Genomic DNA, 22217 nt, shown 5'->3' with positions numbered 1-22217 from the left:
TAAATAGGACAATAACCATATCTAGTGTCTAGATTGTGGTGAGGCTACGTGGGGGCAGTGTTGTGAATTGCCCTGGAGAACGTTGGTTCCCTCTTCTCCTCTCCATGGGGCCCTTTCCAATCTTAAATATCCAGCTGCCTGGCGTGCTACCCTGAAAGAAAATGGGTGTGTGTCCCTTGTCTTAATTTAGTTGGTGAGGAGGGTCCACTCACTCCTTCAGCATTCAGTCAACTCTTTTTTTTATTTTATTTTATTTTATTTATTTATTTGACAGAGAGTAAGAGCACGAGCAGGGGGAGCAGCAGAGGGAGAGGCAGAGGGAGAGGCAGGCTCCCAGCAGAGCAGGAAGCCCGATGCAGGGCTCGATCCCAGGACCCCGAGATCATGACCTGAGCTGAAGGCAGACGCTTAGCCATCTGAGCCACCCAGGCACCCCTCAGTCAACTCTTTCATGACCCTCTACCATGCGCTTGCTTCTGTAATAGGCCCCGGGAGCCTAAGAGCTGGATCCTTGACCTCACATAGCATATGGTCTACAGAGAGAGACAAATATTAATTAAATAATAGCCCAGTTGAGTGTGACATCATGAACTGTGGATTTGCTGTGGAGGAAGCTCACGGATACCGTGTGAGTGAGCCACAGGCTGAGGCCGGAGGACACTTCCTCAGGGGAGCGATTCTGATCTGGGTCAGATTCTTTAGCTTGATCCACTCAAGAGGCCCATGTGGAATGTTCTGTAGGATCAGTTCACTTGACACGGTGTCCTGATTGTCGACTGACCTGAACCCTGGCCACCCTGGTGTTCTCCCCACCCCGACAAGTCACACTATTCTGGGACGTTCCCCAGACCCAAACATGGACAGCTGCTGCTGACCCATGGGGACTAACGCTGAGCTCAGAGCCACAACTTACAGGCTGGGTTATGTGTCATTGTTAAGTGTGCTCGTGACTCAGCTTATTCCTCAGCCAAATGGAGTATGCCACCATGAAATCACACAGTTTTTTAAAACAACTTTACTGAGGTACAATTTATATTTCATGAAATTAAGTTCCTTTAAGTGTAAATGCAGGGACTTGTAGTTCATGTACTGAGTTATGCCACCATCATCACAATCCAGCTTTAGAACATTTTTTTTTATCATTGGAGGGGTCGTTCATCTTCACATGGAAAAGGCAAGAAAATTATTTTTGTATGGAAATCATTCCGTAATTACTTTTTCTGGAGTTAGTTCTGTGCTCCCAGCAGGAGAATCTCATTAATTAATTCAATTAGTATTTACGGAGTGCCCGCTGGAGCCCGCAGCTGGGCTAGGTGCAAAGCGGAAGAGAGAAATGGTGGAGAGGGCAGTTCTCCTGTGGTTGAAGGCGCACTGTTCGGTGTAGCCTGTCTCAGGCGTGGATCTCAGCAGGCCGGATGTTTGCTTTCCACCCCGTGGCTCGTCACTGAGAACGAGGCAAGGGCCTTGCTTTTGCAATATTGACATATTGAAAATACTGGCTGAGCAGAAGGAGGAAGTGTACTCTCCAACATCTGCAAACAGCTCTAGGCTTTGGGAAGTCTGGATGCAGGACCTGCAAAGAGAGGAGAGGACGTGTGCTGTTTTCATTGCAAAGATTCCACTGGGGGAATTGGGGTGAGCGGGGAGGGTTCCTGGAGGAAGAAAAGAGCAGGATCAAAGTCAGGGCAGGGGGCTCAGGTGAATTCAGGGAGCAGTGGTGCATTTGGTCACCCATGGCTTAGGGGCGCATTTGCATATGGTGGAGTGTTGTTTGGAGGCTTGGGGGTGGGGTGCGAGTGAGGAATTTGGGCTTAGTGGAGCAAACATGGAAGATGCCATTTTGTCTCCAAGGAGGGGCATAATTGTTCAGAGCTGGACTTGGGGCATAGTCTTGCATGTCGAGAAAGATGGGAAGCAGGTATGGTTCAGCAGGCTACTGGGAGGGACCTAATATCAGGTGATGTGGACCTGACTTTGGCCCGGCCAGTGGGGCGAGGAAGGAAGAAGTGGATGGGAAAGAAGATTCTGTCAGGGGAGAGGAGAACATCTCCCTGTCCCGGCTGCTTCTCTACCTTGCCCACCTGCCTCTTGCACTTCAACTAACCCCTCACACTCCGCTTTTTCACAACCAGACCCGACAGCCCCTCCCCACACTGTCTTCTCCATGCTTTTCCCCCCTCCACTTCTCTATCCCATTCTTCTTGCCCAGGAGGAAGGAGAGGAGCCGGAAAGCAGAACATCACCTGCAGAAGGCAGTGCCATAGAAGGTAATGGTGAGAAATTTCCAGAGAGGGAAGTGCCAAATGCCAAAGACAGGCACTGAAGAAGGGCTGGGGACTCAGGGCTGGTAGTGGCCAGGCAAGCCAGGTGCGTCAGGTGCCGAACTTAAGGAGGCACACTCAGATGCCAACCCTGTACTCACATGACCCCGAGGGTGCGGGCCCCCTTAAATTTTGCACTCTAGATACCTCCCTTACCTTATCTTAGCCCTGGACTAGGTTCCTGGAGAGAACTGGTCTTTGGGAGGACACTGGTGATGTTAGACAAAGCATTGATTTTCAACGGGCTCAGGATAGGGTGCAGAACTGTTTCTTCAGAAGGAAGCCTTCCATGGGAAGCTTCCTGAAGCTGTGTGAGGGCCTGCGTGTCTCTCTCCTCCCCACCCCCAAGACAGCCCCTCAGGGTCTCCACGGACTCTCTAGGGTTCCTGAAGCACAGTTTGAAGAGCACCGATCAACTCTAGCCCCATCTTACCACAGGAAGTTCTGAGACCCGTAGAAAGTTCTGAGATCCACAGAAATATGTGACTTTCCAAGGCCACACAGGCAGGTGTGACATTAGAGGTCTCCCTGTACTTTCCTTTGGTTCATCATCTTCCGTTTTACATTCTCTTTTGACTCCTCCCAGTCTCCCCCTGCCTCCATAAGAATTAGGAAGAGTTGATACTGAAGGTCTCAAGATATTTGAAGACTAGTCTGAGAAGTCACTTTATTGAGTGCCTGCTACCTACCAAGCACCATTTTAAGGGGCTTTTACATTCATTATTTTAATTCTTTAAGAACCTTTCCAAGTACATGTCATCACCCCATTTGCCTGACGAAGGGACTGAGGCTCAGAGAGAACTTGCTTAAATCCGCAGAGTTACTGACAGGCGCTCCTGCGTCCAAAGCCTGTGTTCTTTCTCCACACCACGTCTTTCTTCAGTCATTCAGACTAACCAAGCCTTGCTACTGGCCCTGGTTTTGGTGCTGCTGTAGTACAGACGAAGGAGACAGAATCCTGTTAAGCCCCACCCCACTTGTACCCCTGCTCGGAAGGGGCCGTGGGCCGGCTCTTCATAAGGTCTCCTGTCACAGGGCTCTCTGGGCTGCCTGTGGTGGTCGCAGTGATTTCCGGCTGTTGCGGAGATGAAATCATGGCCCCATTCACTCCCTAGCCAGCAAGTCACATGGGCTCCTTTCTCTGTGCCCCTGGGATTCTGGAACATTCCACCGACACGGCCTTCAGGCAGTATAGGCGGTTTGTTCTGCAAGGAGCTTGACCACTCCCCACCCTAGCCCCCCGCCCCCCCCCCCCGAGATTTCCTTGCATTTCTTGGCATTTATCACCAGTAGTTTCCTTTGGCCCCCACTCCCCCAGCAGAGCTCTGATTCACTTCCATGATTGAGACCTGATAAAGGCGAGTTGTTTTGGCCTCTTCTGCCCTCAGCCCCGGTGAGAATTTGGATCCAGCATTTTTACTTGTCACTTCAGAATGTTTGTCAGAGTTTGCGGAAAAAGGCCTGTATTATTCATGTCCTTGCCAGGAACAGCCGCGCCCTGCCAGCTTGTCATGTGAGCCTGCGGAGCCGCCCGGCTGCACGGGCCACAGGCCTCGGGGCCGCTGGCTCAGGTGGGAAATGCGATCTGCTTGGACAGAAACTGCGAACAGCCAAGGAGGGGCAGAAAGCAACTTGGAAGGGACCGATTAGGGCCTCCCCTGGGAATTCACCACAGCCCAGCGCGTGTCTGGGGGGGTGGGGGTGGGGGCTGATTCCATCCTGTGCTCCGTGGGGCCCGTTCTATTTGAAGTCTTTTCGTCGGACGTCTCCTTCCTCCACAAGATAAAAGTGAGGCCGTTAATCAGTTCAGTAATATCTAGAGGTCCCTCATTCCTCACAGAGGACACCATGCTGGCCACTTGAAACAAACCCTCAGAACAGTCTTTGAGGTGGGGTGGCTCTCCATTTAATGGATGAGAAAACAGCCTGGGAGAGATCAAATGCATAACCCGAGGTCATGCAGGCAGTAAGGGGTGCAGGGTGGGATCAGAACCCAGGTCTGTCAGGCTCCTTTCAGGACGCTGTGAGCCACCAGACGCAAACTGACATCTCTCCGGCTCACCTGCAGGTTACCCTTGCAGCTGGTCCCAACCGTGTTTCCTACCCTCTCTTCCCATCACTCTGTAAACATGGAAATCCGATTTCTGGAGCTTGGTGTTCCCGTGGGGACTTGACTAGAGTTTGGGACCCGCCAGGTCAGCGATTGGTGGACCGGAGGTCACAGGGGTGAGGAAAGATGGTCTCTGGCACCTTTTCCTCTCTCAACTGAAATGGCTCCTCTTCACATCCCATCAAAGCCCTTTTTAGGACCAGTTGCTCAACACTGAGTTTAGAGAAAATCATAACATTCCTCGCTCGCTTAGGAAACCTCTACCAGTCCCAGTTTCTTGCAGGATGAATTGGGGCTAGAAACACTACGTCTGGAGCAGACGCTGAATCCCATTTTCCATCACTGCAAGCCCTCATGCACCCTCATCCCTCATAGCTTCTCACCATTCCTTGACTACAGTGGGCCTTCTTCCATGGCTAAGCCTTTGGACTACCATTCTCTCTGTTGGGTATGCCTTTTTGTGCCTGTTAAACTCCTATTCATCCTTCGGAACCCAGGAGGAACATTACCAACTCCTAATGGAGTTGGTACCACCCCAGGCTTTAGTTCTGAATGCCTTACATGGATTTACACCCATCATTTTATGGGTCTTTCTCTTCCTCTAAGGCTCCAGGGGCAGGGGCTGGACCCTGTTTATCTCTGTAGCACCTATATTTGGTGCATATTTGTGTGAACAAATGAATGGGGGCTCATTAATGAACTATGTGCTAATGTGTGAATCACAGGTGGCTCCACTTTAAGTACAAGGTCGCAGTGGGAGGTGATGGGCCAAGGATCGGGTGCTATTGATGAGTTGACGGGTGAGCCAGGTACTGTGCTAAGAGCACTATTGCAAATGAGCCCTGCAGCAGAGAGGGGGCCTCCCAGGGTGAAGAGACATCACCAGGCTTCGAAGTTGTGGAATGAAACACAGCCTACCCTGTTCCCCAGGCCAGCCTCTCCAACTGTACACCCAGCCTGCCTCCCAGGAGGGGAGCTCCCTAGGGCTGGGCTGGGTGCAGACCTGGAGCAGAAGTGGGGATTCTGGATGATCCCCCAAGGAAGAGGAATGGGGGTGGTACTCAGGAGAGGAGCAGGATCAGAGGCAGAAGAAAGTACAAGGCAAACTTTGTTTCCTTACTGTGATGCTGGGGGCATCTTGCTGGCCAGAGCTCCTGCCTGATGGCTGCTCCTGAGGATGCAGTATGAGCCGGGTCCAGGCAAGAATTTGGAGCCAGACCTGGATATGTAGGTCATTCTGTGGCCCTAGGCCTCCCCCCTGTTTAATTCCTCCTTCCCCTACTGCTGGCTGTAGGAACTTAGGCTTTACCCACGGTAAGATTTGAGTTTAAATCCTGGTCTCAGAAACTTCAACTGCAGATTGTGTAGCACTGAGCAAAAATACTAGGGTTGCTGTTTTTATTTAATTTTTAATTTTTTTAAAAACCTTATTTCCAGTATTGTTAACATACAGTGTTATTAGTTTCAGGTTTACAATATAGTGATTCAACAGTTGTCTACATGACTCAGTGCTCAACAGGATCAGTGTACTCCTAATCCCCATCACCTATTTCTCCCATTCTCCCACCCACCCCCACCCTGTTAACCATCAGTTTGTTCTCTATAGTTAAGATTCTGTTTCTTGGTTTCTTTTTTCTTTGTTCATTTGTTCTGTTTCTTAAATTCCACACATGAGTGAGATCATATGATATTTTTCTTTCTCCGACTGACTTATTTCACTTAGTATTATATCCTCTAGGTCCATTAGGGATGTGATTTTACAGGGTTATTAGGACGAGTGATGATGCCACAACGGGGAGGCTGTGTGCTAAGACATCTATTTATTCCTCTGAGTTATCCTGCAGGTATATGCTCTTATCATTCTGAAATCACAGATCCTTAACTGAGGTTCAGAGAGGCTCCACAAGCTGCCCAAGGTCCCATAGTGAGGAAATGATAGAATCAGTGGACCTGGGTGTCCTACACCCGGTCCTACCTGATCTACTATGTCACCAGTCTCCAGTCTGCATGATCCTAAGGATCACCTGGGGCTCTTGTTGAAGACGCAGTTCCCAGGCTGTGTATTAGATTTTGAGGCAGCCTGCTTTTTTTGGGGGGGGGCGGGGTTGCGGCTGGGGAGCAGAGTCGGTAACAAGTACCCAGGATGATGTTAGGATCTGGCAAGTTAGGGAACATAGTAGTGCACTTTCCTGCCTGTAAGGTGTGCCACCTGGTTGGCCCTCGATACGTATTGGCTGTGAGTATTACGACATGAATTGACGGAAAGGATATACTACTGTGAAGAGCTTCTCATCTTTTTTTTTTAAAGATTTTATTTATTTATTTGAGAGAGAGAGAATGAGAGATAGGGAGCACGAGAGGGAAGATGGTCAGAGGGAGAAGCAGACTGCCGGCTGAGCAGGGATTGATCCCGGGACTCCAGGATCATGACCTGAACCGAAGGCAGTGGCTTAACCAATTGAGCCACCCAGGTGCCCGAGCTTCTCATCTTTTTTTTCCCCCCTTTTTTATAGTTATGCTAATCACCATATATTATATCATTAGTTCTTGATGTAGTGTTCCATGATTCGTTGTTTGTGCATAACACCCAGTGCTCCACGCAGAACGTGCCCTCTTTAATACCCATCACCAGGTTAACCCATTCCCCACCCCCCTCCCCTCTAGAACCCTCAGTTTGTTTTTCAGAGTCCATCCTCTCTCATGGTTCGTCTCCCCCTCTGACTTACTCCCCTTCATTCTTCCCCTCCTGCTATCTTCTTCTTTTTTTTTCTTAACATATATTACATTATTTGTTTCAGAAGTACAGATCTGTGATTCAACAGTCTTGCACAATTCACAGCACTCACCATGGCACATACACTCCCCAGTGTCTATCACTCAGCCACCCCATCCCTCCCACCCCCCCACCACTCCAGCAACCCTCAGTTTGTTTCCTGAGATTAAGAATTCCTCATATCAGTGAGGTCATATGATACACGTCTTTCTCTGATTGACTTATTTCACTCAGCATAACACCCTCCAGTTCCATCCACGTCGTGGCAAATGGCAAGATCTGATTCCTTTTGATAGCAGCATAATATTCCATTGTGTATATATACCACATCTTCTTTATCCATTCATCGGTCGATGGACATCTTGGCTCTTTCCACAGTTTGGCTATTGTGGACATTGCTGCTATAAACATCAGGGTGCACGTACCCCTTTGGATCCCTACAATTGTATCTTTGTGGTAAATACCCAGTAGTGCAATTGCTGGATCGTATGGTAGCTCTATTTTCAACTGTTTGAGGAACCTCCATACTGTTTTCCAGAGTGGTTGCACCAGCTTGCATTCCCACCAACAGTGTAGGAGTGTTGCCCTTTCTCCGCATCCCCGCCAACATCTGTCGTTTCCTGACTTGTTAATTTTAGCCATTCTGACGGGTGTGAGGTGGTATCTCATTGAGGTTTTGATTTGAATTTCCCTGATGCCCAGCGATGTTGAGCACTTTTTCATGTGTCTGTTGGCCATTTGGATGTCTTTGGAAAAATGTCTGTTCCTGTCTTCTGCCCATTTCTTGATTGGATTATTTGTTCTTTGGGTGTTGAGTTTCATAAGTTCTTTATAGATTTTGGATACTAGCCCTTTATCTGATATGTCATTTGCAAATATTTTCTCCCATTCTGTTGGTTGTCTTTTGGTTTTGTGGACTGTTTCTTTTGCTGTGCAAAAGCTTTTGATCTTGATGAAATCCCAATAGTTCATTTTTGCCCTTGCTTCCCTTGCCTTTGGCAATGTTTCTAGGAAGAAGTTGCTGCGGCTGAGGTCGAAGAGGTTGCTACCTGTGTTCTCCTTTAGGATGTTGATGGACTCCTGTCTCACGTTTAGGTCTTTCAACCATTTGGAGTCTATTTTTGTGTGTGGTGTAAGGAAATGGTCCAGTTTCATTCTTCTGCATGTGGCTGTCCAATTTTCCCAACACCATTTGTTGAAGAGACTATCTTTTTTCCATTGGACATTCTTTCCTGCTTTGTCAAAGATGAGTTGACCATAGAGTTGAGGGTCCATTTCTGGGCTCTCTATTCTGTTCCACTGATCTATGTGTCTGTTTTTGTGCCAGTACCATACTGTCTTGCTGATGACAGCTTTGTAATAGAGCTGGAAGTCTGGAATTGTGATGCCGCCAGCTTTGCTTTTCTTTTTCAATATTCCCCTGGCTATTCGGGGTGTCTTCTGGTTCCATACAAATTTTAGGATTATTTGTTCCATTTCTTTGAAAAAAGTGGATGGTATTTTGATGGGGATTGCATTGAATGTGTAGATGGCTCTAGGTAGCATTGACTTCTTCACAATGTTTGTTCTTCCAATCCATAAGCATGGAATGTTTTTCCATTTCTTTGTGTCTTCTTCAATTTCTTTCATGAGTATTTTATAGTTTTCTGAGTACAGATCCTTTGCCTCTTTGGTTAAATTTATTCCTAGGTATCTTATGGTTTGGGGTGCAATTGTAAATGGGATCGACTCCTTGATTTGTCTCTCTTCTGTCTTGTTGCTGTATAGGAATGCCACTGATTTCTGTGCATTGATTTTACATCCTGCTACTTGACTGAATTCCTGTATGAGTTTTAGCAGTTTTGGGGTGGAGTCTTTTGGGTTTTCCACATACAGTATCACATCATCTGCAAAGAGTGAGAGTTTCACTTCCTCTTTGCCGATTTGGATGCTTTGATTTCTTTTTGTTGTCTGATTGCTGTGGCTAGGACTTCTAATACTATGTTGAACAGCAGTGGTGAGAGTGGACATCCCTGCCGCGTTCCTGACCTTAGGGGAAAAGCTCTCAGCTTTTCCCCATTGAGAATGATATTCGCTGTAGGTTTTTCATAGATGGCTTTTATGATATTGAGGTATGTACCCTCTATCCCTATACTCTGAAGAGTTTTGATCAAGAAAGGATGCTGTACTTTGTCAAATGCTTCTTCTGCATCTATTGAGAGGATCGTATGATTCTGGTTCTTTCCTTTGTTAATATATTGTATCACGTTGATTGATTTGCGGATGTTGAACCAACCTTGCAGCCCAGGGATAAATCCCACTTGGTCATGGTGAATAATCCTCTTAATGTACTGTTGGATCCTATTGGCTAGTATTTTGGTGAGAATTTTTGCATCCATGTTCATCAAGGATATTGGTCTGTAATTCTCCTTTTTGATGGGGTCTTTGTCTGGTTTAGGGATCAAGGTAATGGTGGCCTCTTAAAATGAGTTTGGAAGTTTTCCTTCCATTTCTATTTTTTGGAACAGTTTCAGGAGAATAGGTATTAATTCTTCTTGAAATGTCTGATAGAATTCCCCTGGGAAGCCATCTGGCCCTGGGCTTTTGTTTCTTGGGAGATTTTTGATGACTGCTTCAATTTCCTTAGTGGTTATAGGTCTGTTCAGGTGTTCTATTTCTTCCTGGTTCAATTTTGGTAGTTGATACATCTCTAGGAATGCACCCATTTCTTCCCGGTTATCTAATTTGCTGGCATAGAGTTGCTCATAATATGTTCTTATAATTGTTTGTATTTCTTTGGTGTTGGTTGTGATCTCTCCCCTTTCATTCATGATTTTGTTGATTTGGGTCATTTCTCTTTTCTTTTTGATCATTCTGGCCAGGGGTTTATCAATCTTGTTAATTCTTTCAAAGAACCAGCTCCTAGTTCCGTTGATCTGTTCTGCTGTTCTTTTGGTTTCTATTTCATTGATTTCTGCTCTGATCTTTATGATTTCTCTTCTCCTGCTGGGTGTAGGCTTTATTTGCTGTTCTTTCTCCAGCTCCTTTAGGTGTAGGGTTAGGTTGTGTATTTGAGACCTTTCTTGTTTCTTGAGAAAGGCTTGTATTGCTATATACTTTCCTCTCAGGACTGCCTTTGCTGTATCCCAAAGATTTTGAACAGTTGTGTTTTCATTTTCATTGGTTTCCATGAATTTTTTAAATTCTTCTTTTATTTCCTGGTTGATCCATTCATTCTTTAGTAGGATGCTCTTTAGCCTCCATGTATTTGAGTTCTTTCCGACTTTCCTCTTGTGATTGAGTTCTAGTTTCAAAGCATTGTGGTCTGAAAATCTGCAGGGAATAATCCCAATCTTTTGGTAGTGGTTGAGACCTGATTTGTGACCTAGGATGTGATCAATTCTGGATAATGTTCCATGGGCACTAGAGAAGAATGTGTATTGCATTGCTTTGGGATGGAATGTTCTGAATATGTCTGTGAAGTCCATTTGGTCCAGTGTGTCTCTTAAAGTCTTTATTTCCTTGTTGATCTTTTGCTTAGATGATCTGTCCATTTCAGTCAGGGGGGTGTTAAAGTCCCCCACTATTATTGTATTGTTGTCAATGTGTTTCTTTGCTTTTGTTATTAATTGCCTTATATAATTGGCTGCTCCCATGTTAGGGACATAGATATTTACAATTGTTAGATCTTCTTGTTGGATAGACCCTTTAAGTAGGGTATAGTGTCCTTCTTCATCTCTTATTCCAGTCTTTGTTTTAAAATCTAATTTGTCTAATATAAGGATTGCCACCCCAGCTTTCTTTTGGTGTCCATTAGCATGGTAAATGGTTTTCCACCCCCTCACTTTCAATCTGGGGGTGTCTTTGGGTCTAAAATGAGTCTCTTGCAGACAGCATATTGATGGTTCTTGTTTTTTAATCCAATCTGATAGCTTGTGTCTTTTGATTGGGGCATTGAGCCCATTTACATTCAGGGTAACTATTGAAAGGTATGAATTTAGTGCCATTGTATTGCCTGTAAGGTGACTGTTACTGTATATTGTGTGTGTTCCTTTCTGATCTGTGCTGCTTTGAGGCTCTCTCTCTTTGCTTAGAGGACCCCTTTCAATATTTCTTGGAGGGCTGGTTTCATGTCTGCAAATTCCTTTAGTTTTTGTTTGTCCTGGAAGCTTTTTATCTCTCCTTCTATTTTCAATGACAGCCTAGCTGGATATAGTATTCTTGGCTGCATATTTTTCTCGTTTAGTGCTCTGAAGATATCATGCCAGTCCTTTGTGGCCTGCCAGGTCTCTGTGGATAGGTCTGTTGCCAGTCTAATGTTTCTACCATTATAGGTTACATATCTCTTCTCCCGAGCTGCTTTCAGGATTTTCTCTTTGTCTCTGAGACTCGTAAGTTTTACTATTAGATGTCAGGGTGTTGACCTATTTTTATTGATTTTGAGAGGGGTTCTCTGTGCCTCCTGGATTTTGATGCCTGTTTCCTTCCCCACGTTAGGGAAGTTCTCTGCTATTATTTGCTCCAATATACCTTCTGCCTCTCCTCTCTCTTTCTTCTTCTTCTGGGATCCCAATTATTCTAATGTTGTTTCGTCTTATCGTATCGCTTATCTCTCGAATTCTGCCCTCGTGATCCTGTAGTTGTTTATCTCTCTTTTTCTCAGCCTCTTTATTTTCCATCATTTTGTCTTCTATATCGCTGATTCTCTCTTCTGCCTCATTTATTGTAGCAGTTAGTGCCCCCATTTTTGATTGCACCTCATCAATAGCCTTTTTGATTTCGACTTGGTTAGATTCTAGTTCTTTTATTTCTCCAGAAAGGGTTTCTCTAATAACTTCCACGCTTTTTTCAAGCCCAGCTAGTATTGTTAAAGTCATGATTCTGAACTCTAGGTCCGACATCGTACTAATGTCCATACTGAGTATGCCCCTGGCAGAGGGTACTACCTCTTGTTCTTTTTGCTGACGTGATTTCTTTCGTCTTGTCATTTTGTCCAGAGGAGACTAGATGAATGAGAGGAGAAAATGCTAACAGGTTAACAACGTCCCCAGCAAATATACTCTATACAAATCAGAAAAGACCTGAAACCAGGGGAAAGGAAAGGGAAAGAAAGAAAAAAGAAAGAGAAAAAAGAAAAAGAAAAAGATAAAAACAAACAAAAACAGACCAAACAAAAAAAACAGAATATGATCAAATATGATCAGGCTAGTGCATAGATCAGTGCCACACACTAGATTTTGGGCGTATTTTGGTCTGTTAGAAGAAAGTGCCTCCTAATATTTTAAAGGAAGAAAGACTTATATATGTACAAAATAAGGGTTGATACAATGAAGGGATGGAAGATGAATGTAAAGATGAAAATTATAAAAGATTTTATAAAAGGAATTGATAAGATAAGAAGTTGTTTGAAAAAAGAAAGAAGAAGATTTAAAAACAAAGAAGAAAAGAAAAATAAAAGGGAGAGAATGTGATCAGGCAGGAGACTAGAACAAAGCCATACACTAGTGATTTAGGGTATATTTTGATCTGTTAGAAGAAACTGTATCTCAAAATTTTAAAGAGAGAACAACTTATATATATATGCCAAAAATAAGGGTAACTACTATGAAGGGATAAAATATGACTCTAAAAATGAAAAATAAAAAAAGTTTTTTTAAAAAAGGGATTGATAAGATGTAGGTTGAAAAAGGGAAAAAGAAAATTCAAAAAAGAAAAAGCCGTTAAAAAAATTAACTTTGAAAAACTAATGAATCATGGTAAAAAAGCCATGAATTCTATGTGCAGTATTCCCCTAGTGCTGGAGTTCTCCCGTTCTCCTTGATCGGTAAACTTGGTCTTGGCTTGCTGGCTGTTCGCGCTGATTTTCTGGGGTAGGGGCCTGTTACCGTGGTTTCCAAAATGTCTTTGCGGGGGGCGGAATTGCCCCATCCTTGTCATCCGGGCTAAGGAATCTGCTCGGGTTTGCTCTCAGGTGCTTTTGTTCCCTGCAAGCTCTCGGTACAGCTTTGGAGGACGAGAGTGAAAATGGTGGCCTCCTAATCTCCGCCCAGAGGAGCCGAGAACTCGGGGCCCCGCTCCTCAGTGCGCCCCCAGCGAAAAGCAGTCACTCCCGTGTCCCCAGTCTCCGGCCGCACTCCGTGCTCACCTGGCCTGTGACCGAGGGTTTCTATCTCTGCCACCCGACTCCGTGTGGAGTCTCCAAACCCAGCAGATCCCTGCGGTGCGCTCCCGTGCCGCTCCTCCCGGGGGAGGAAGGGGAGTCTCCCCGGCTCTGCCGCTTGTTGGGTCCCTGCTGGAGGAGCAGTGGCCCGACTGGGCCGCGGATCACAATTTATGGCAAGCCCGAGCTGAGAGCCCGAGCCTCGGCTCCGTCTCTGCAACCGGCTTCCCCGCGCTGATACCTGGGAGCTCTGCCGCACTCAGGCACCCCCGGTCTTTCTGTGACCCCGAGGGTCCTGAGACCACACTGTCCCACGAGGGTTCCACCCCCCGCTTAGCCACTGGAGCGATGTCCCTCATCGGAGCCGACTTCTAAATGTTCCGATTTTGTGCTCCGCGGCTCTATCACTTGCCAGAAGCGGCCGACGGAGGCCCCCTCCCCCGCCGTCTATCCTCCCGAATATCGCCTCGGATTCACTTCTCCGCACGACCTACCTTCCAGTAAGTGGTCGCTTCTCTGTTCAGAGAGTTGTTGCTATTCTTCTCTTCGATCTCCTGTTGAGTTCGTAGGTGTTCAGAATGGTTTGATCCCTATTCAGCTGAATTCCTGAGACCAGACGAAATCCAGGTCTCCTACTCCTCTGCCATGTTGCTCCGCCCCCTGAGCTTCTTATCTTTTAAAAGCTCACTAGTCCTACAACTAGATCTTAAAGATAGAAGGTAGGGGAAGTAGATTCTGGATCAGGGAGTCTACATTCTAAACCTCTGAACTCCAAACCATCTGCAAATGGAATGAGCTGCCTTCAAAGGTCCCTATTCGTGTTCAAGCAATCGGTGACACCATGTGTCAAGTGTGCTCGTCGAGAGGTCCGCTCTTTGAGGATCCGGTGCCTGGTCAGCATCTGCCCTGTGCCCGCATGCACTGAGGAGTTGTTCCTGGCTTTGGCATGTTAATATTCCAGTGGAGGTGGGGTGGTGCAGCTATGCAAATTCCGGATGGATCCCAACTCCGGGAGGTAAAGCAGGAAGGCAGGGATGGCAGAGGCCAGAGTGAGTAGGTATCTCGGGACCATCACTCCCTGCTTTGTGCCCCGGGAAACCTGTGCTGCAGTTTCTACTGTAGCTTTTGAGTCTCCAGACTCTCAGTCCCCTGCTGTGAGGACAGAGAATACTTCATTTTCCCTAGGGTTTGATGGTGAACTGATGTCTATCTCTTCTCCATATGTCTGGGTCTTGCCTTTGGTTTTAAGTTCTTAAGGCCCATCTTGTGGGCATCTAAATTATAGAACATAGGGAATATTGTCCCATCAGAGCCTGGAGAAAAGCTTGACCTCTACCCTGTTTTCAACCTCAGCTTCGATGACAAAACTCAACAACCACTTTCCTAGAGACCAAGAGCATCTATAAGACCCTGCTAAAAGTTGATGGAAACCCACCGAATAATTGCATTGGATACTTTCATTTCTAAGAGCCATGGTAATAGCTTTGAACACTGGTTGTGTATTGGTGGTTTATATATCTTTTTTCATTTAATCTGTGCAGCAGCCCTGTGATATAGGTAACTCTGTCCCTGTTTTACAGATGAATAAGCAAGACTCCGAGAATTCAGCTGAGTTGCCCTAGGTGACAGAGTTAGTAAGCGATGGGCTAGGACTTCAGACCTATGTCTGTGTGACTCACAAATTAGAACTTATTATGCCTACACCATTTCTGTCTCATTGGAATGATAGGAAGATTAGCTTCTCTACATGAGGAGGTAAGTTAGGGATTGGTTGCCCTCACTGGTAATAGAGCACAAAGCTACATTCAGAGTGCATCAAAGGGATGGCTGATCCCTGCGTTCACATTTGAAGGCATCGCTAACCTTTATGAATGGGGATAACCGTGACCTTCCTCTAGTCATATCTTGGTGATGGCAACAGAGAGAGATTTCCGGTCCCTCATGACCCTCCAGGAGGCTCCATCGCTGCCGGGGTTGTTGGGGAGTGTGTGTGTGCACACTGCTGGGCTCTGGGGCAAGGATGTTGAGGGCCAGGAATCTGACTGCTCATGAATGACGACAACTGGAAGATGAAGTAGGAAGAAGGGAGCATGAGCTGTGTATCATTGAATCAACCTGGAGCTTGAGACAAGGGATACTGGTATTAACCTGGATAAGGAGACCATCTGGGCCCCCATCTCTGTCGGCCAAACACAAGGAAATTGCATTTCTAGTATATGGATCTGTTGTGTTAGAGACACAAAAATCCCCCAAGAGAGGTGAGGGAATTTGAGGGCTCTCTCCAACTCAAGCTCTGTTTTTCTTGAACAGATTGTACTTTTTGGCTCTATATCACGTGCATACTCCTGTCAAGATGGAGGGTCTTTCACCACACTCCCCTTTATGACTGCCTATTGGACATCTTTTCTTCCCGAAGATTCTTTGGCCTCCATCTTGAGGTGTGTGCTCTCATGCACTGCCCTTTTGCTCTTCTGTTATCTCTCTGACCACTGACAAGGCCCCGAGTGACCAGCCTCACTTCCCCACCTTCTATTTAAAAACCCTGCTCCCGGGGCACCTGAGTGGCTCAGTCATTACGCGTCTGCCTTCGGCTCAGGTCATGATCCCAGGGTCCTGGGATCGAGCCCCGCATCAGGCTCCCTGCTCTGCGGGGAGCCTGCCTCTCCCTCTCCCGCTCCCCCTGCTTGTGTTCCCTCTCTCACTGTCTCTCTCTCTATGTCAAATACATAAATAAAATCTTTAAAAAAAAATAAAGAAAAATAAAAACCCTGCTCCCCTCTTTCCTTTTTGAAAGCTTCTGGCTATAGCCAGCCATTCCAATAATAGTCTCTGTCTTCATTTCTAATCTAGCCAAGGTGGTGTCTTTTTCTTGGAGTGCCTTATGTAAATAAAGTCCATATTATACCGCTTGCCTTCTTATTATAGTGGTCTCATTGCATTTATTCAGCCTCAGGTGTGCTAAGTTTGTCTCTCAAAACTCCTTACGGGCAGGGATTGCAGTCTATGGGGAGTTAGTGATGATTGTATTTTCATTTCAGTGTTTAGCAGGTAATAGCAGCCAATGAAATTGTTTTTTTTCACTTGATCAACTGATGTTTATTAGATACTTACCATGGTCTGTGCCCTGGACAGAAGGAACTAGGGATATGGAGCTAATTATGACTTAGTGGTTGAAATGCTTACAGTTTTAAGGGAAAAGAGACACAGAAGCAAACTAAAACTATATTTTAATTTGATTTGAGCTACAATTGAGGTTAAGTAAAATTTATTGGGAGCTCAGATGAGAAATAATGAGAAAAGAGAGATGGAGACCGATTTAAGGAGCATTTTGAGAATAGAAATAGAACGTTTAAGGGCTTGTTCTAGGGGCAGTGAGGCACCAGGATGGGCAAGTGATCCGGGAGCACTTGGGGAGAGGAATGGGTTGAATAAGGGGTAAGAAAGAAGGAAAAGTCGAAGATCCTGGGCTTAGGGAGAGAGTAAAAGCTGAAGAGAGTGAGGAGGGTTATAACTGCTAACGTAGCTTGCGTGCTGATTACTGTGCGTGTGTGTGCGCGTGTGTGCGCGTGTGTGCGCGTGTGCGTGCGTGTGTGTGCGTGTGTGTGCGTGTGTGTGTGCGTGTGTGTGCGTGTGTGGCGGGAGAGGGGGGCGCTAGTTAACATGAATTGCTCTGCTTTTCACCCATAAAGCCCCCGAAGAGGTAGGTACTTTCATTTTCTCCATTTTATAGGTGAGGAGACATGCTCAGAGCAGTTGAGTGGCTTGTTGAAGATCACACAGCTGAAAAGTGCTAGAGTCTGGTTTAAACCCAGGAACTCTTGCTTCAGCGCAGACACCCTAGAACAACTCAACCAACTGCTCCAGAACCTCCAAAGGGCCCTCAGTGCCCATTGCTCCCAAATTTATATCTCCAGCCTGGACCTTTCTCCTGCCCTCTGACTCCGCCTCGGGCCGCCTATTTGCACTCTACTTGACGGTCTGATCTCAAACTCAGGATACCCCAAGCCGAACTTCTGCTCTTCCTTCCTCTCCCATTTTCTACTCAGAGTAGTACCATCCTTCCAGCTGCTTGCGCCCCAAACCTTGGCATGACCCTTGACCTTTCTCTCCCACTCACATCAAATCCATCAGACTTGAGTTTCAGAGCACACCTGAAATGTATTCCTTCTCACCACCTCCACTGCAACTTTCCGCTCCAAGCTATGGGCGTCTGGCACTGGGATCTCTCCAGGGATCTCCTGATGGTCTACCTGCTTTTACCTTTGACCCCTCTCCCTATCCCCACATGGCAGCCTGAGCAGTCCTGGCAACATGGAGTCAGATCAGGTTGCTTTTTTTGCCAAACCCTTGCAGTGCCTCTCACTTTTGCTTAGAATAACAGCCACGGTCCTTAGCATGACCTGTTAGGCACCAGCTGATCTCTTCCACCACCCCTCCACCTGAGGGGTGGGAGTGTCTGTGTCCCTCTGGGATCTCCTTCCCCTTGTACCTTGTCTTCTGGCCAGTACACACCCATGTACTCCTGCCTTGGGGCTCTGCCTCAAATGGTCTTCCTGAGATACTGAGGGGCTCACTCCTTCACTACCTGTAATTCTTTGCTGGAATGTTCTCTTCTCAATGAGGCCTACTCTGACCTCTTTAAAATGGAAACTTGCCTCAGCCCCACACTTCTGATCCTCCCGTTCCCATGCTCTGCTCTGCTTCGTTTCCCATAGCACTTAGTATCCTTTAAGATACTAAATAATTTTTTGCATTTATGGGTTTTTTTGGTGCTTCACTCTGCCCTCTAAGGGCAGTGATCTTCATCTGGTTTATTCACTGCTCTGTCCTAAGGCACTAAGATTTTTGCTGAGGACATAGTGGCTCATGCATTTAAGAAAATGAGTAACTGTAGAGTGCAAAGTTTCTGTGCAGGTGTTCAGTTTAAAAATGGTTTTTAAAAAGATGTGGTCTGGAGTTCGAGGGTGATGCCAGAGAGGGCTGGCCACATGGATGCAGGAATCGTCTGTGTGTAAGGGGGTATAGAGTGAGTGGAGGCCCTGCTGAAGCTGGATCCCTGGGGATGTGGGCATTTCAGCGCTGCTCTGGAAGCTGCTCACCAGAGGAGGCTGAGATGGAAAGGGAGGAGGGAAATGGGAAGTATGCCTATTAGACTTTAGAAGGAGGGAGTTTGAAGAAGGAGACCCGGAGAGGCCTCACAAGGTAGGCACTGGAGAGGAACCTTCAGATTTCACAATTAGAAATGCAGTTTCAGCGGAATGATGTGCACCAAGTTCAATTATGTGAGCAACAAGTGGAAAGTGGGAAAGTGTAAGTAACTCAGAAAGCCCTGCTATGAGGAAGGAGAGATTAAATGGCTGTTTGAGGAAGTGATTTGTTTGAAGGACTTGTTTTTAGCTGCAAAACACGATCTTTGGGGTGTGGGTGGGTACTTGAGTGAGGAAGTGACACACAGTAAGCTAATAATATCCAGACTGACAGACAGAACATAGTGCAAATTATATCTTGTCCTTGCCAAGGAGCTGCTACTCAATCCAGCCCCCCAGCACCCTGCCTGGCCCACAGTGGGTCCACAGTAAATATTCATTGAATACAATATGAACTATGACCAGTCCCTGCATCAGCAGCAACAACAAAATAACAGGAATGTCTAATGTAGGGAGATTGCTTTTTGACCCACTGACTGGTGGCTTGTGGCATTTCTCTCCCTGAAGCTACACCCTCCTTAGCACTTTGAGCGGCTCTCTTTGGTTATATGTTGGGTTTGTTTATGGCTCAGGTGCCATGTTTCTAAGAGGTAAATCTTCAGGTGACGCATTTGAGTGATGAGAATGACAAGTTGGTAAGCAGTTCCACATGCATGTAAAGGATATGATGGTGTCTTCGTCCATTCAGGCTGCTGTAACCAAATACCAGACTGGGTGGCTTGGACAACAGAAACTTATTCTTCACAGCTCTGGAGGCTGTCAAGATGCCAGCATGGTGACATTCCAGTGAAAGCTCACTTCCTGGTTTGGAGCTGGCGCCTTCTCACCGTGTTCTCGCATGGTGGAAGGGGCACTGGGAGCTCTCTGGGGCCCTCTCTTATAAGAGCAGTAATCCCATTCATGAAGGCTCCACCCTCATGACCTCATGGCCTCCTAATACCTATGCCTCTGGGGGTTAAGATTTCAACATATGAATTTGAGTGTGGAGGGGAGGTGGACTCAAACGCTCAGACCAAAGCTGATGGTAATGCCGGGGAAATAAGTGGAACAAAGGGTTGACCGGGGGGCGGGGGGGGGGGGCGGGGCAGAAAGATCTGTTGACTGTTGGTCGGAGCCTGGCATTGAACCAGCTTCATCTCACACCAAGTTGTGCTGCCTCTCTGGATTTCAGTGTTCTGAGCTTGCTTCCTTTGGATTTCATAAAAAGAATAGTGTCAGGAAAGGAACCATGACTTGAAATATATCCAGAACCTGCTCAACATCGCTCGGCATCAGGGAAATCCAAATCAAAACCTCAATCAGATGCCACCTCACACCAGTCAGAATGGCTAAAATTAACAAGTCAGGAAACGACAGATGTCGGCGGGGATGCGGAGAAAGGGCAACCCTCCTACACTGTTGGTGGGAATGCAAGCTGGTGCAACCACTCTGGAAAACAGTATGGAGGTTCCTCAAACAGTTGAAAATAGAGCTACCATACGATCCAGCAATTGCACTACTGGGTATTTACCACAAAGATACAAATGTAGGGATCCGAAGGGGTACGTGCACCCCGATGTTTATAGCAGCAATGTCCACAATAGCCAAACCGTGGAAAGAGCCAAGATGTCCATCGACCGATGAATGGATAAAGAAGATGTGGTATATATACACAGTGGAATATTATGCAGCCATCAAAAGGAATGAGATCTTGCCATTTGCAATGACGTGGATGGAATTGGAGGGTGTTATGCTGAGTGAAATAAGTCAATCAGAGAAAGACATATATCATATGACCTCACTGATATGAGGAATTCTTAATCTCAGGAAACAAACGGAGGGTTGCTGGAGTGGTGGGGGGTGGGAGGGATGGAGTGGCTGGGTGACAGACATTGGGGAGGGTATGTGCTATGGTGAGCGCTGTGAATTGTGCGAGACTGTTGAATCACAGATCTGTACTTCTGAAACAAATAATGCAACATATGTTAAGAAAAAAGAAAAAGAAGAAGATAGCAGGAGGGGAAGAATGAAGGGGAGTAAGTCAGAGGGGGAGACGAACCATGAGAGACGATGGACTCTGAAAAACAAACTGAGGGTTCTAGAGGGGAGGGGGGTGGGGGGATGGGTTAGCCTGGTGATGGGTATTAAAGAGGGCACGTTCTGCGTGGAGCACTGGGTGTTATGCACAAACAATGAATCATGGAACACTACATCAAGAACTAATGATGTAATGTATGGTGATTAACATAACAATAAAAAATTAAAAAAAAAAGAAATATATCCAGAACCAAAGTCTTTCTTCTTCTTCTTCTCCTTCTCCTTCTCCTCCTCCTCCTCCTCCTCCTCCTCCTTCTTCTTTTCTTCTTCTTTTTCCTTTTAAAAATGTGACATGCAAAGCATGCCAGCTTAATTCCCTAGTGGTGGCAAATGACCTAAAGTTCAGAGATGTCCTGGGAGAGAGGAGAACGATTTGACTCCTCTTTAACTTCTGTCTTCTCTGAAAAGAGACAGATTGGCAGGCTGCATAGGAAAGACTGAAAGAAAGAAAAAAATCCCTAATATTTATTAAATATCCTATGTGCCTGGAGCTATGCTAGCCCCTTGTGCACCTTACATCCATCCTCATTAGGTGAAGGGCATTAAATCATTATTTTTCGTAACCTACCCAAGGTCTCACAGCCAACAAAGGGGAGAGAGGATAGAACGAGCCCCAGGGAAAGAAAATTGAAGCCTATGGCTAAAAAGAGACCAATGTAAGAAATGGAGCAGCTTGAAGTCAGCCAGAGTCCCTAGTGCCCGGCCCAGTGTCTTATTCTCAGGAAAATCTTGAGAAATACTTAGCAAAGGGGTGGTGAGTCGACTGAATGAATTACCAGGGCCCTGAGAAAACTCATAAATATTTTTGCTGAAGTGCTATTGGCAGTCTTGTCTTCTAGAGAATGGGAAAAATTAAGGGAGAGAGAAATAGAATTTAAATTTTCAAAAGGCATAATTTTGAACCATGAGCATCAGGCAATAACTGAAATGTTCTATGTAGACGCATCGCATATGGTAGTACTTGATAAGTGAAAACTATGATACTTAAGGAAATTATTAATTATTAAATACATTTAGCCCTCTGCTGCTTCTCACTCTGAGACATGAGGCATAGAGTTCCACAACTTTAGACTCTTCAATTTAGGGCTCATATTGGAAAGCACTGTAGCTTCTCTCTATCTATAATGTCTTGTTACAAAAGATAACATCTTTCCCAGTTGGCAGTCCCGCACAACCTCTTGTACCTTAGTTTAGCTGTTCTTTGTGGTGTCTGCACCATGAAACTTGTGTACGGTCCCATAACCTCCATTTTAAAGACCATCCCAAGTATCCCCTCAAGGGCAGACATGTGAGATCATATCAAAAGACATGTTCATTATGATGATAGTTAACTTTAGAACTCTTCTACCCGACAATAAGCATCTTTGTATCCTCAATAACTGGCGGCTTTTATTCTCAGGAACAAGATGGAAGACGTAGATTGCATGATGTTTCAGTTGGCTCAGAGGTACTGCTTCTGTGGCCATCACTAATGAATGCTAATTGATATCAGGAGGATAGTGCCTGTCTTCAACTCTAACCCAAGATTTAGCGGAATACATAGAGAGGGCTTGCTGATTTATTGATGATTTATAGCCATCATTTGTGGTAG

General features: G+C 45.9%; 1 protein-coding gene across 4 annotated transcripts in view; it reads left to right on the top strand.

The window, feature by feature from the left end:
• The window catches only part of ST6GAL1 (ST6 beta-galactoside alpha-2,6-sialyltransferase 1), a 126532-nt gene that overhangs the window by 35838 nt on the left and 68477 nt on the right, over nt 1-22217 (top strand). The gene's annotated exons all lie outside the window — the stretch shown is intronic.

The sequence above is a fragment of the Eumetopias jubatus genome, unplaced genomic scaffold (assembly GCF_037043125.1).
Source record: "Eumetopias jubatus isolate StellerSeaLion01/CBP00866 unplaced genomic scaffold, mEumJub1_p1.0 scaffold_1, whole genome shotgun sequence".
In the NCBI taxonomy this organism is placed as follows: Eukaryota; Metazoa; Chordata; class Mammalia; order Carnivora; family Otariidae; genus Eumetopias; species Eumetopias jubatus.
The sequence above is the reverse complement of the archived record's forward strand: the minus strand, read 5'-3'. Positions and strand labels throughout refer to the sequence as shown.